At 38.6% G+C, this 11,842-nt stretch overlaps 1 pseudogene; it reads right to left on the reverse strand.

Annotated features, from left to right (window-relative positions):
• Positions 1-4,083: 4,083 nt before the first annotated feature.
• On the reverse strand, positions 4,084-5,610 carry LOC132043223 (senescence-specific cysteine protease SAG39-like; annotated as a pseudogene).
• Positions 5,611-11,842: the final 6,232 nt, after the last annotated feature.

An 11,842-nucleotide genomic window follows, 5' to 3' on the forward strand; every position in this document is an offset into this window, starting at 1 on the left:
TTTAAATTAACTGAAGCTTTATATGGTCTTAAGCAAGCTCCTAGGGCATGGTATGATCGTTTAAGCTCATTCTTGGTAAGTCACGATTTTCTCAGGAAAGATTGATACAACACTTTTTATTAAATGGTCCTCTTTAGGAAATCTCATTATACAAATTTATGTTGATGATATTATTTTTGGAAGCTCTAACCCCTCCATGTGAAAGGAATTTTCTGATCTTATGCAAAGCGAATTCGAAATGAGTATGATGGGAGAATTAAAATTCTTCTTGGGACTACGAATTCACATCAAACCGACGATTGAATATTTATATGTCAAACAAAGTATGCCAAGAGCTCGTTCAAAAATTTGAAATGTCGACTCAAAGATATGGGAACTCCAATAGGTCCTCTTGTAATTTGATAAGGATGAGCGGGAAAACTCGTTAATGAAACTAAGTATCGCGGTATAATTGGATCGTTGCTTTACCTAACTACTAGTCGACCAGATATCATGTTTAGTGTGTGCAGGTGTGCTAGATTCCAAGCTACTCTAAAGGAATCTCATCTTGCTGCTGTCAAGCGTATTATTAGATACCTTCATGGAACAACCTAATTATGGATTATGGTATCCTAACACCAATGATTTTATACTTGAAGGTTTTTCAAATACAGAATTTGCAGGTGATAAAGATGATAGAAAAAGTACCAGTGGTACTTGCCAGCTTCTAGGAAAATCTCTTATTTCCTGGAATAGCAAAAAACAGGGATCAGTCTCTCTCTCTACTACTGAGGCTGAATACATTGCTATTGGTCAATGCTGTACACAGCTCATTTGGATGTCTTATCAACTAAGCGATTATGACTTGTTTTTTAAACCTATAAAAAATTTTAACGTGGATAATTCATGTGCTATACGTTTGTCCTAAAAATCCTCTCGCATCATTCTAAGGCCAAGTATATAGATATTAAGCATCATTTTATCGTAAATCATGTTGCTCGGGGAGATTTTGAAATAGTTTTGTTAACAACAAAATGACTTGCTGATATTTTTACTAAACCTCTTCTTGAAGAACGTTTCTGCATGCTACGAAGATCTTTGGGAATTATTGATAAATCTGTCTAATTTTTACCTTGTAGAAATCCGTGCCATAATTTTCGGCTATTCAAAATCTTTGCCATAAATTGTTTTCCCATCCCAATTATGACCATCCCATCTTCCCATGTTTTACTTCCTCCTTTTACTTTTCCCATAAAATCCTTTCCCCTTTTCATACATATCCCCATAAAACCTTTCCACCTCTCTTCTCTCCATCCTCTGTACCCTTCCCTGCAAAACCGTTCTGTCTGCATCTCGTCTCTTCAATGGCGAAAAATCCGAAAACCAACCTTCTCTCCACTCACCAAAGCTCCGGGCTCGAAAGAATTAGTAGAGCTTCCTCTCCTCGCCTCCTCGGCTGGCTGCGGCAAACTCCGGCAACTCCTCTTAAAACTCGATGCCTCCGACTCAGTTCCAATTTGCAACGTTGGAAAACGAGCCTTTGTTGATGCCGCATGCTCAACCTCTTGAAGAAACTCAAAACCATCCCGATAAACCCCTTGATTTTCGCAAAAATTTTGGGATGACCACATCAAGAACTCGTCTCGCTGCTTGAAGACAAAACCATCGTCTCGATAGGATTGTTGATCTTGACCATATGCTTTCTCTGTGTTGTAAGGTAAAACATTTATTTGTCTATCAAGGTTGGGAAATTTTTTTCAAAACCCCTCCTCATGTTTATGAAACCCCTATTCGTATTTTTTATGCAAATCTTCGGTCCTTTAAAGCTAATGAACTCGAAACCATGGTCCTTGGTACCCACATTGTATTAAATTGCTCTGTCCTTGGCTCTATTTTTGGTTGCACCTGTTCTGGTTTTTCCGAACTACCCAAAATTCTCGGCACGAATCTCTTGAAGTCTCCTTTGATGATGTTAAGAAAACCCTTTCCAATTCCGCCTCTGTTCCTGCTCAAATTGGTCCGTCCAATATCTCTTTTGAGGCTCATGTGTTGGCTGATATGGTTGCGACTACTATTGTCCCTCATGCTGGGTCCTACTCTACTATCTCCCAACGTGATGCCATCTTTGCTTTTTGCCTTCTCTCTAAGAAGAAAGTTAATTTGTCCTCCATAGTCATCAATTACATGATTGAGTGTGCTTCAAATCCTTCTAGCCTTCCATATGGTATGCTCATCTCCCGCATACTTGAAGTCCACAAAATTGATTTAGTCGACTATCCCATTACTCTCGTTAAGCAGTGTTACAACTCTAGGGCGTTTGGTAGCATGGGGTATGTCTTGAGCAATGAATCTTAGGTGCTAAAGAATGTCTATGATGCATCTCAACCTGGTCTTTCCACCAAAGTCAAAAAATCAGATTTTTCTGTCATCTCTGCTGAATGTTATGCAGAACTTTTCTCCAAACTTTCCTTTATGGATGCAAAGATTGAGTCCATCAAAGACTTAATGGCATCCACATTGTTTCAAATGGAGAAGATTCGTGATACGACTAAGGAAACGGATGCTGATGTCTCTAAGCTGCGGGTTAAATTGGATGCTGTGATAAAGGAAGCGGTCAAACTGTCCGCCAAGCTTCAAGCCGTTGTTCGCGCCATGCCGAACGTCTTACTACTCCGTTGGTCGAAATGAAGGATCTTTATTGTGAATACCTTGGCTTATTTTCTTCGTCGACCGGTCTTAGACGCCAAGAATAGTTCCTTTTCATTTGGTTGTTTTGGTCTGTTTAAACAATGTTTTTGTGGAACTTAAGTTTATTTGCGTTTGTGTTGCACTTTGGTTTAATCCTTTTGTCTTTGCTTGGTTCAGCATCTTACGAATGTTATAAGTCTATATATCTATGTGTTGCATCTTTGTCTTTCTTTTTGAGTGATGCCAAAGGGGGAGAACTAGACAGTCAACTGTTCAGGGGGAGCCTTCAAGGACAAGTCAACTAATCAGGGGGAGCCTCCACCTATTCAGGGGGAGCATCCGTCACAGGGAAGTTGACTGCATCTCATTTAAAATTGTCATCCTCAAAAAGGGGGAGATTGTTAGTGTCAAGTTTTTATGATGACAATTTTACTTGTGCAGGTATAATAATTGAATTACACAAGGAATACAAGGCCCACAAAACAGCCCCAACGAGATGGGCCTACTCAAGTGAAGACTTCTCTGCCCTACAAATGGATACTACTATCGTGTACAAGAGCTCACAAAACAGCCCCAACAAAATATTCTCCAGCAATACTAAATCGTTTCAAGAAGGAAAGGATATCTGCAACTTGATCCAGCAGTACCAAATCGTTTCAAGTATGGAAAGGATATCTGCAACTTGATCCAGCAGTACTAAATCATTTCAAGGATGGAAAGGATATCTGCAACATTAAAGAAGGAATATCCCACGAAGTGTGATAACCTTGATGATTGAATGCGGCCTCAATGCACAAGGAAAGTAGCAACTGCTCCAGCCTTATTCTTGGAAATAGGATCACTAATTCCTCTTTCTAAGGATCAAATCCCTTGGGTTGATCTCTCTGCGTGAAGATCCTAAATAGCTATAAAAGGGCTGCTTCACAAACACAAGAAATATGCTCAGTCTCATTCTCTCAGTACTCTGTTTTACTTTTCATGAACATTGTATGTCTGAGTGATTTATAGTGTAAGAAAAAAAGAAAGGAGAGTTAGAATATAGTTTGTGAGGCTTTGTATCAAAAAGATTAAGAGTGATTTGAGTGTAGACGTAGGAGCTCCATTCAAACCTCCATTGTACCAAACCTTTAACAAAAAGCTGCAGAGATCACCCTTGTAACCCATGGGGATCGGACTAGGATTCACATTGAATCGAACCGCATAAAATACTTTGTGTCATTTATCTTTCGCACCTTATTTTAGCATTCTCTGAGCAAAACGGCCGACTACTGATCTAACCTAGTCGACTAACAGATCGAAAAATTTACAATTCACCCCCCTCTCTTGCACTTTCATATATGAACAAGGTGAACAACAACAGTGTTTAAAGACGAATATAATAAACAACAAACTCCCACTGCAGCTTCTCAAAGCCAATTAAGCGATTTGATAAGAAGTTTGCATAGCAATTCCACAAAGCCGTTTCTCAAAGATCAATGCCTCTTTGCATTCTAATGTAACCATTCTCGACTAGTCCCCCACGAGTTCTTGACTAACCAATACTTTGTCTCGTCACTAGTTTTCCCATATCCAACCTTTCGTAACACCATGATCTAACTCGCCCACATTCTCCAAGTAAAAAACACCACTAGAATAGAACTGAAAATCCGATCCACTAGCATCAATAGCCACGGATACATGAGTTGGTTAGCAACAACACTCAACACGACCGGTTCACTATTGGGCTGACACCTTCATAACCACTAATCTTAGCAAAGAACATTGGATTCCTTTCAGCTTTTGCAAGTGCTATTAGTTCCCTTGTATGGATAATTCGATTCAAGTAGTAAGCCTGCGATTCTTGATGATGAACTTAAAAGCATCATCCATAAAACCTCCCTCACATCCCATATCCGAACTTGTGTCGCAGTCCACGAGTTCTTGCTCAGATAAAGAGATTAACTTACCTGTTTTGATCTTGTTAATCCCCTTCGTAAGCCGCAACAACGAAAAATGCCCAAAGAACATCCTACATTATCAGCTTAAATTAATAAGATTCTTTTTTATTTAGTATATTCGTTAAAATGAGGATATTATTAACTACATGACCTAATTTTTATCACTTACCACATTGCCCTTGATCCTTAACTCTAGTAACAGCACCTTTTGTCCTCCAATCTATGGCCATTTGGAGCTTGATTACATTTTCATACTTGAATGATATGGCTTTTGATGTCTTTTGATGAGACGACATTTTGTACCCGTTGTGAGTTGCTCGAATTCCTCATTTGTCGATCCGCAAATTCACCGATGCCCAATTTATAAGGCCTAATTCTAGCCTTGTTGGCCGACTCAATGTAATCAACATTGTCCTTGAATATTTTGAACCTTTTTGCCTTCTCTAAATCATCTTTTTACACATGTCCAAAGCGAGCCATCTAGTGCTCGTGTTTCTGGATCATCGAGGCTTCGTTCAGGTCACGAGATGTGGCTTGGGAAGCCCACATTCCTAACACTAGTAGAGCAAAAAAGGCAAGCTTACAATTGATTGTTAAACCCATTTTTCACCACTTGAATTTTTTTCTGTTGATGCTAATATGTCTCTGTTTGAACGTTGTGGATGAAATGCTTAGAGTAACTATGGTATTTATAGTACTAACATTGGGCACTTGGCCAAAAGGCCATTTTGGAAACTTATTTAGGCAAAAGGCCATAAGCGTTCAGAAATTGGTGCTTTGGACACGGTTTATGACGTTAGCACCTCAGAGAATTATTGTGTCAAACCCTAGCCCCAAAGTTTTGAAAACTACACTTTGGCCCCCTCAGCCCTAACTTTTTTATTAGCTGGAATAGAAATAAAAACAAAACATTTCCCTCCAAAAGCTTCCTTTTTCTGCCCTTTTCTGGCTAAAATTCCGGCTTTTCACCGGATCATCGGTCCCCAACGACGGCAAGCTTCCATAGTTCAGCCATTGTAAGTAAAATCTAGTAGAAATCGTTGAGAAGGAGCTTTCCTCACTGTTGTAAAAGCTCACTTTTCCAGCAAAATTTTTGGCCTCATTCCGACATTCCGTCACTTCTCAATTCAAATACCTCAGTTCGCAACTGGTAAGAGCTTTATCCCTGCTCTTTTTGATCCTGCATCTGGAGCTCGGTCGGTAATAAACCACGGTCATCAACAAGTCATCGACCAGGCATAGACCAAAGTCATAGTCTATTATATATTTTATTATGGAGTCGATTGCAGAATATATTATAGTAGGTGGTGATTACATGGGTGAATGGGAGGAGACCTCAAAATGTTGGAATTGGAATTTGTGAGCAAGGTGACGGCCGATTGTCGCATCGCAATGGTACGTATAATAACTTGGTCACGAGCGTAATGGAAAGCGGGGATCAAATTGTGAGCCTAGCGACTTGCGCATTAGTTATATGATTAATGCTTTGCCCACTAGGGGAAAAACCTATCCTTCTTTCATAACGAATGATAAAAGGTGGTATTATACATGCTCGATGTTCTTTGTGATGGTTCTAGGCCTGTTTTAAGAATAAATGTTGTTGAGAGGTCTCAAGTTGGTTCTACATCAGCAGCACCACCCCCAACCACAGACCCACCACTGCCATAGCCTCCAGCCGATGAAGCTTCAATGCAACATGAGGGCATGGGTGATCATTTTATTGATATGGATAATCCTGATAGTGATGACGAAGAGCGTGATGGAAATGATGGGGTGATGGGTAGCCACCGAGTGGTTCACAAAGCAACCACAACTTCATTGATGGAACCGGTTTTCTTGTGGGCAAAATACCTTAAGCACAAGTAATGTTGTCCTTAGAACAAGGTTGTGCTTTGAGAACAATAATCTATTGTCAGACTAATTGGATAGTAGTGATTTAAGGACCATTAGGAGTCCTAAAACTATTTTGATCTTGTGTCTAATTGGTGGGGACTCTCATATGATGTATTAAAGTGTTATTATAATGTTTAAATAGTATCAAGTCTTTTTATTTATTTTATTTTCACCTTTTTAGACTAATATTAGTGATTTACGGACCATTAGGTATCCTAAAACTACTTTGAACATGTGTCTAATTGGTGGGGACTCTCATACGATGTATTAAAGTGTTATTATAATGTTTAAATAGTATCAAGTCTTTTTTTTTTGCTTTTTTAGACTAATATTAGGGATTTAAGGACCATTAGGCGTCTTAAAACTATTTTGAACATGTGTCTAATGGATGGGGACTCTCATATGATGTATTAAAGTGTTATTACAATGTTTAAATAGTATCAAATCTTTTTATTTATTTTATTTTATTTCTTTTTGGGCTTTTTTTAGGTTTGGGTTTTGGGGTACATTTTTTTTTTTTTTGTTAAGTCTGTTGGACTTGTGCAAATTTAGCAGGCTTCTCGTTCCAATAAAAACCTTTATTCCCGTGGTTTATAATAAACCTTTATGGTCCATCATAGACCGTCTCAATGAGTAATTATAGATCATAGTCCATTACTACAGTTATGTTTATTAATCGACCCAACACACTTAGAGCCCGTTTGGATTGGCTTATAAGCTGTTTTCAGCTTTTTTAAGTGTTTGGCTGGCCAGCTTAAAGCCATTTTGTGCTTAAATAAGCCCAAAAAAATAATTGGGCCCGTTTGGCTTACTTATCTAAAGCAGCTTATAAGCCAAAAAAATAAGTTGGGCTACCCCAATTTTATTTTTTTATTTTTTAGCTTATAAGATGCTTTTTTTAAGCCCATCCAAACAGGCTTTTAGCTTTATTTCGACGGTTAGAAAAAAAAATGCATTACAACGGTAATAAATTAAAATATTCTTAAATTTACATCGGCAACAATCACCCTTCCCTATATAAAACCGACTCAAAGTTCAAACACCCACCTCTATTGTCTCTTTTGTTGATCAAACACCTCCATTGTTTCTTTTCTTGATCAAACTCCACCCAAAATGTCTCAACTATCCGAACTATCTCAACCGCAAGATCCCGACATTTGTTTCTGCGGTGAATACACTATCTTGAAGACATCACGCACCCCAAAGAACCCAGGTCGCAGATTCTTTAATTGTGCAGTTGGAACTGTAAGTTTCTAATTCAAAATGTATGCGTTTTTTATATGGTTTCAGGACAAAAAACTCTAATTGATTGTTGTTTGTTTCAGGATTATGGTGGCTGCGACTATTTCAGGTTTATTGATCCACACCCCAACAAAACACCAAAAAAATCTCAAATGAGCCCAGGACCTAGCAGGAGCCCAGGTGGACCTGAGACACCAACATCAAAAGGCTTAACCAAATCTGAACTGCAAAATAGGCTCAGAGAATCTTTAGAGAACGAGGAATTACTTCAGTCTTTGTTTAGAAAATCTGAAGAAAAGAAGAATCGGTTGAAAGTTATGTTGGGAGAAGCTAAATTTGAGAGGGATGAAGTAAAACAGAGGTTGGTGGTGGCTGCAGAGAAAATTAATAGACTAACGATGCTTTTGTATGGTTTATTAGCGATGTTTGCTATATGACAATATGTGATAGGGCTGTAGTGGGACTGGGTATTTCATTTTGGCGTATGAAGAATTTTGGACAATATGAAGTAGTTTTATTTATATGAAAAATATATGTGTTTGTCCTCAAGCATTATAACATCTCTATTGAGTTTGTGCATAAACTTTATTCATAGTCGATAATAGTATATATAAACTCACAAGTTGATGATCAACAATCTTCGTAGTAGATAATCATATTTGAAGACATCCAAGTTCACAATGAAACAACACACTTAGATACACAATCAAATTAATTGTTTGTTAAAACAATCATACTTGAAAACATCCAAAATATTTATGCACATCCAAATTCAAAAGGCAACAACACAATTATAGACAAAGGTTTCAATGATCTAACCTTTACATATGTTAATCCAAAACAGTCAAAATAATTGTTTGTTAAACTGTTAGACATTAGTACTTAAAACAGTCATCATCCTCCACCACACACATTCAGCAAAAACTTAATTGTTTCTTACATACAATCCAAATAACCAAATTAGTTGTCTGAAGAACCATTAATCTGGGCAAGGACGCCCGACACAACTTTTTCAAGGTCACATTTAACATCAGCTTGACTCGCCTCACTAGCATTTTTCTCATCAACCTTAGCAGGGATATCTCTTTGCCTTCTCAGCTTGAGCAGCTAGCATAGGGAGCTCAACCTTCTCGATCTCAGCCTTCTCAACTTTCTCGACTTTAGAAACTGGTCTAGGGACCTCAACCTTATTAAGATCAGCACTAGCAATCTTCTCATTAACCTGGGCAGTTGGCACAGAGACATCTGCTGCCTTCTCAGCTTGAGCAGCTGGTCTAGGGAGCTCAACACTTACATTCACCTTGTTGATCGGCGGATACGGGTCCACAGTGCTTGTCTTGCATTTTTGGACATAATTAAAAAGAATGCAAATCCTATACAACACAATTACAACAAAAAAAAAATTCAAAAATTTCACCTTTCTTTGACGGTCTCTCCCCGATTCTTCTTCTTCGCCTTTCGCTTTTTCTAAATTTTTTTGCCTCCACATAAGCGAGAACAACATTCAGAGACTCCTCCATCTTCACCAAATGCTGTTGTAGTTCCACATGCTCTATCAGCATTGATGGGCCCCCACTTGGTGCGGCACGACCCCTAGAAGTCTCAATGCCAACATTACCACCAAAATCTTCTGATTGAATATCTTCCACATCATATGAGGGCTCTTTGGACCCCTTTTCAAACCTGCTATGATGCTTCGAGGCATGATGAGTATCCTCATCAGAATTCTTCTTGGGCTGCTCTCTCAATCTACTAGGAGCCTTCGAGCCATGCTTTGGTGTAACCAATACGGTCATGCCTTCCAATTCAATCTTCAATTTATCTATGATGGGATCATCAACCTCATCATCAAATGCCAAGAAGTCTTTCATGTTGTCCTGCTCCATCTCACGTATTATGGGGATAATGTAAGGGTGCACAACCTACAAATACGCAAAACATTAGCATTTAGTTTATTTTTTTGCAAAAACATCGATAATAGACTCCAAATTTATACCTGTGTATTTCTCCCTCCAATACTAAAAAGATCACATTCAGTAAATCGCTCCATTTTTTGTCACGACCCAACCCCATGAGCCATGACTAGTGCCCGAGCTGGACACTCGTATACGAACTCGTTAGATATAGTCGTATCGAAACTAAGGATAAGTATGGAAACTTGTAAAAGCAACTAAAGATTCATAACGCCACATATCATCATAAACCTGTCTCCTGAGGAATCACAGCTAACCAAAGCATAACACAATATGCAAGCCGACAAGGCTGCCACTATAAACGAAAATGCCCAAAACGAACCATATCGACACAGCTGACCAAAACCTATATACAACCCACACATGTCTACAGACCTCTAAGAGTATAAAAGTGAAATATGACGGGACAGGCCCCGTCGTACTCGGATATACATAAGTCTACAACAAAAGATGTCACTAAAATAATCTAGGCTCCGGAACAATGGAGCTCTCCAAACAAAATGAGCGTAAGTCCTAGGCCGGAGGATCACCAAACCGAGTGTCCGTACCGCGGGCATGAAAAGCCCCCTCGAAGAAAGGGGGTCGATGATGAGGAATGTACTAAGTATATAAAGCATGAAATACAACAAAGAAGATCATGACTGAATAAAAGATTACAGGAGGCAAGTATGATAATCAAAGATACCAATGCACCTGTGCCTTACGAGATGAGAATCATGCATATCTATATCATATACCATACCCGGCCTATTATGGGACTCGATGAATAAAGTCATCATATACCATACCCAGCCCATCATGGGACTCGGTGCCATAATCATATCATATATATATATATACCGTATCCGGCCCTCTAGTGAGGGACTCGGTGAACAATGCAGTGAAACCGTGCACGAATACATACCGGCCCGGACTCGGTGAATGATATATTAACGGATGCACGAGTTAATCATGAGCAACCATATGCAAACTAAATCATCATCCGGGACTCGATAGAATAATTAAAATGAACTAACACTTCGAGAATCAAAGACAACGGCCATGTCAAGTACCCTCGAATGTCACTATGGATTATATCAAATACAGACTTCGGGGAACCTTAGACACGTATCGTGACATAATGAAATAGCTTCTGAAATCAAGAACATTAGCCATTCTAGTATCTCTAAGAATAGGAGCTTATTTTGGAGTTTATACGTTCGTCGTCTGTTTGTCTTATATAGACCATGCCAAAAAAAAAAAAAAAAGGGATAGCTTTACATACCTTTGACGCTTAATCCGTGACCCGATATGTATACGCTGCCCGAAGTACCTCAACTTATATTAAGATGTTAAGAACTATGGTTAAGCTACGGAAAAGCTTAAAACGTATTTCAAAGTTAGTAGCTTCTTTCTAGAAAATTGGGCGGCATTTCCCCTATATTGTTCACTTCCCTCACATTCAAGCCAACTATGAAAACGACCAGAATAACATCAACAACAACACGTCCAAGTTACCATATCAAGAACTATCCAAAACAAGATTCAAAAACACCCCGAAATAGCCCGCACCGCACGCACAACACTCCAAATCAGTCCACACGTTGCACATTCAACAATAATCAACATAACGACCACGACATACTCAATTTATTCCTAATGATCTATAGCCACAACACATCATCAAAATAACCTTACAATAACATGCCCCAACGGCCCATCCACTACAACGACACAAATACATAATCGTAACCACACTTTTAATCTTTCAACTCAACAAGAACAACCCCTAAATACAATACAATAATGCCCAACAACCTCATGAACGTCTAATCCACAAGAACGTAATACCATAACCTTTCTCATAATTCAAAAAATCCAATTCATATCTCAACAATTTCATATAAACAACTACGCCTTTAATTATCAAGATTCCCTCATTTTTAACACATAATCCATAACAAACAATAACAACAACAATCAAAACTAATCTACCATTATTAAATTAAGACAACTCCAATCTGAAAAACCGAGAACCTTAACGTTAGCATATACAATTCCTTGCATCCAATTCCGCTTAATACGAGTTAATCCTCTCAACTATAACATCATTAACTCCAATTACACTATAAGAAGGAGGAATCTTACCTT

The sequence above is a fragment of the Lycium ferocissimum genome, unplaced genomic scaffold, assembly GCF_029784015.1.
Source record: "Lycium ferocissimum isolate CSIRO_LF1 unplaced genomic scaffold, AGI_CSIRO_Lferr_CH_V1 ctg22066, whole genome shotgun sequence".
Taxonomy (NCBI): Eukaryota; Viridiplantae; Streptophyta; class Magnoliopsida; order Solanales; family Solanaceae; genus Lycium; species Lycium ferocissimum.